General features: G+C 37.1%; 1 long non-coding RNA gene across 1 annotated transcript in view; it reads right to left on the bottom strand.

The window, feature by feature from the left end:
* Window positions 1–4,309, bottom strand: part of LOC107838180 (uncharacterized) — a 7,657-nt gene that overhangs the window by 767 nt on the left and 2,581 nt on the right. The window lies entirely within an intron of this gene.

Genomic DNA, 4,309 nt, shown 5'->3' with positions numbered 1-4,309 from the left:
GGTAACCAAAGAATGAATGAGTTGCTAGGTAACCAAAGAATGAATGAGTTGCTAGGTAACCAAAGAATGAATGAGTTGCTAGGTAACCAAAGAATGAATGAGTTGCTAGTTAACCAAAGAATGCGAGTGAGTCAGTTTATTCCACCAACTTAGCTTAGCTAGCCGTGAAAGGTTGTGTGCTGTGTGATTCTGGATCAGATTTCAGTGAAAATATATTGAATATTGAATCAGACATATTACCTATTGATATTGATTACCTGTCTGTCGCTATATATTATTGATTTATTGCCCAGCTCTAATTGCTCCCCATGTTCCAGTGTATTTCTTATGGTAATGTAGATTTCTATGTGAGAAGAAATTGCTGACTCGCTTTTTGCCACTGGTTTCCACTGATATTTTTTTTAAATTGTTGCAACTGGAGTGCATCCAGGTATTATTATCGCTTCCTGTTAGACGAAACGTGTTTTTAAAATTCTGAGTTTTAAAAGTTTAAATCTACCAGGGGTGTCGATAACTTGAGGCTTAACTGTAAAGTTCACGGTGGAAAAGCCAAACGAAGAAATGTGTATTAATGTTTGTGGAATATTCCTGTCAGATTTGACCCACTTGAACCCATTTGACAAAAACTTGCTGACCATCTGCACTTTTTCCCCAGTTCACCAGTGAATGACCCTTCCTTGTCCTCTTATATTTCAGGCGCTCCTTCCTCCTCCTCCTCCTCTTCGTCTCTGTTCACACTTGTCAATGCTATCTGCAGAGTGTAATGCCCCGTCATTACATTCTGGCTCTCTGTAGACCTTATCAGGTTGTAATCCTGTAACGCTGGCTCCTCCACAGCTCAGGCTCCTGTCCCCCAGGTCTGACCGTCTCTATTTACCACTGCTGGAAACTGACAGATGGAAGCCGTTTAACCTGTGAATTTATTTCTTTTGGGTTAAAACACTCATGTGGGGTATCTTGCCATTGCAGATTTTGAGAGCAGATAGAGGAGGGCAGAGATCTAAGGTCAAACTATGCATGCCTCAAGGCGTATATTCATTTTGGAAGTCCTACAAATATTTGAACATTTTTACAAATATTTTGCAGTTGTCTACATTTGTTGTTTATGTTTCAATCAGAAAGAAAACCTTGTCCTGTCGGAGAATCCTTCATAAATAAAAGGGATGTGAGAGTTTGTCACACTTTTCCCCCCAAGTTCAAGTAACATTTTACTTCAAAAAATATAATTTAAGATGGAACAACAATCATTTTTAGGGTTTTCTTAACCCCCTCATGCTAAACGGTCTGTACTTGTTTCATTAAGTCCAAAGACTCCAAAGTACTGCAAGGGTTCATTCACACCAGCCTGGTTTAATCCGTTTCAATCCAACTCTAGTTTGTTTCAAGTCCGGTTTGTTTGGGGAGGTGTGAATGGATGATCGAACTCTGGTCCATCTAAAAACGGAGGTCTCAGTTCCATCGAAGTGAACTCTGGTTTAGTTCGAATGCATGTGAACGCCAACAGACCAGAGACTGCTTCACACGTAGGAAGAGGACTATAACACAGGGCATTCTGGGTAAATACAACCAAAACAAACGTGAGAGTCTAACGCTAGCAGAAGAAATGTCTCGTGGTTTATTTTAACAAAGATTAAAGACACATCGTACAATAACTAAAATCTGACGACACTCCATTTTTGTTTGGACTTAATGAAGAAATAAGTTGCACTAATGTCTTCTTCAATGGTTTTTGTGTTGTTAGTTTTGGATGCAGCGTCACCACAGTCGAGGATGTGAACAGGTTTTTCATTTAGTTTGGTTCGTTTGACACAGTGCAGTGTGAAAGCGAATCGCACCAACAGAAAATGTAACAAATGTTGCAAATGTTCAAACCGAGGTCTACCGAACTATCAGGCGTGAAAAAACCCAAAGTGTAACTAAACCCTGTGTGGAAGCATAATCCCTCACATTTTGAATAACTCCACTAAAGTGGGCAGAGCCAACAGGCACAGAGGAGCGAGGTTAAATGTGAATGAATGGTCACAGGGTGCAAACCAAACTCATTATTTTATGATTTATTTAGTAAGATGAAATCAAATATTCCATTATGGCAAAGAAAAGCAACTAAACATTAGTAACCCTGGAGAAAATGCTCCATCGTGTAGCCTACCATGTACAAAAATAAACAATTAGCATCTAAAGTTTTGCATGCTTTTAAGTCTGCTCTGACTAAAAGGAAACACCATTTATGACAGTGGTATAAATCATGTGGTGAAAATTCAGCCGAAGTTGGCGCTTTGATCAAATTACGATAACTTGATCAAATGAAATTAATTTCATCCAGCTAGCTTGGATCAGTTTCCAAGCTAGCTGTTTCCAACTTTTGCATACTTCAGAGTATGAGCCCCAAGTAGATGTGCTATTTCTACATATAAATTAGCTTGAGTTTAACAACTAGAAGTTATTACTGTTACAGGCAAATACAAATTTGGAAAACAATCACATTCACTTCCGATCTCCAGCATCTCCAGCAAGGCACCTCAACGTGATTTGGTGATGTAGTTGCAAAGTGTCAATACAACTTTCCTTTATCAAAAAGGAAAGGTTGGTTTGTAAATCATTGGAATAAATTTAACAGAACTGTTCTGTTTATAATTGGAACGGGATTGACGTGAAGAAGAAGAAAAGAACTTTAGTTAATCTGGATGTAATTAGAAAAGCTGGTTTGTTTTGGAACTGAGATGAGTAAATTTGATTGGGTGAGACTAATTAGAATGAATTACATTGTAACTGAACTGGACAAGATTTAAATATTGAACGGATGGGAAACGTTGTGTTGGATTATAGTTGGATCGACTTGAAACTCCTCAGTTCAGGTTTCATGTTTATTTTGCCATGTTTTCTCCACTGCTGTTAAGTCACTAGAGCTTTTTTTTCTGTCCATCCTTGAATGGTGTCCAGCGCCCTCTTGTGGACGAAACCTGAACAAAGGTGACCTGCAGCTCCAGGTGATGGACCTGCAGAGCTCGCCACCCAACCCAGGTCCAAATGTTTCCAAATAAATACATATACAGGCTTCTCATTTGGCTGCGTTAAACAGTTTTTAGGCTCTCCAGACATTTTTTTTTCACTGCTGCACAAGTAGAGAGAGCCTGTGTGTGTGTGTGTTGTGTTACTTTATGAGCTTAATGGTGTGTAATTAACATAATTCTCTGTGATTATAGCTGAGTTGTAAACATTACAGTGCAAGGACAAGGCAGCTACTGTGTCAAAACACACACACACACACACACGCGCACACACACACACACACACACACACACACACATCGCAACGCCTATAAAACAGTGTAGTGTTTAAAAGACTGATTTATCATTAAGTATGTGCGAGTGTTTGAGTATTTAATGTTTTATAGTGCATTTAAGAGCAGATCAACACTGCGCTGCATGCTAACTGATATTTTATGGCAGCAGTTACAGTATATTAAGTTATGGTACAGGCCAGCATGTATGCATCGTAAAGAAAAACACAACAAAAGCACTTCGTGTGAAATGTAAATATCGGGCAGCGACTTGCGATTACAGTCGGGTAGGAACACATTAAAGCTCCAGATTATCTGAGTTTTCATGGCCTGAAGTGGAAAAAATCACGTAAACTTTCCTCTTTGTATTAAAAACACAATACAAGTCTTATAAATGCCAAAAGTAATACAGTATTTACCATATTTATGGTGTGTAATTGGAAAGTCAAACAGTTTCCAAGGTTATTGTTTATGAATAAATGTCTGAAAAGTGTGGTGTGCATTTATAATCAGTCGTCACGGATCAATACATTAAGGAACTGCTCATAGTGACTAATGCATACATTTTTGCTGTTGTAAGCTATTGTCTTAGTTATCAATAACTCAATTATTTTGAGGATTAATTAAGTAATCAGATTTTTAAAAATGTCCCATAGTAGCTTCTTAAGCTATCAAAAGAAATATGAAAAAAAAAATTCAGTTCTATTTTTTCTTTAAAAAAGAAAACAATTGCTTTAAATGCAATATGATTCAAATGTCATGTTTGGTCTTAATAAAAAAACAGATGAGAATTTAAACTTTTCACATTAACTTTTAGAAATTAAAAAACAAACTTAAACTGAGATATCAGTGAACACTGACCTTTACATCAGACTTCACTTTCAGTCTCATGTATGTAGGTATGAAAAAGCTGTCTTATAAAAACAAACATCTATTATTCACTAATTTATCATTACTCTTCTTCATCAACAGGTAAATGTAACATATTTTCTTTCTAAATTATGTTCTAACAATCACATGAAGTCTTTT

Source organism: Poecilia formosa, unplaced genomic scaffold (assembly GCF_000485575.1).
Source record: "Poecilia formosa unplaced genomic scaffold, Poecilia_formosa-5.1.2 Scaffold218, whole genome shotgun sequence".
Lineage (NCBI taxonomy): Eukaryota > Metazoa > Chordata > Actinopteri > Cyprinodontiformes > Poeciliidae > Poecilia > Poecilia formosa.
The sequence above is the reverse complement of the archived record's forward strand: the minus strand, read 5'-3'. Positions and strand labels throughout refer to the sequence as shown.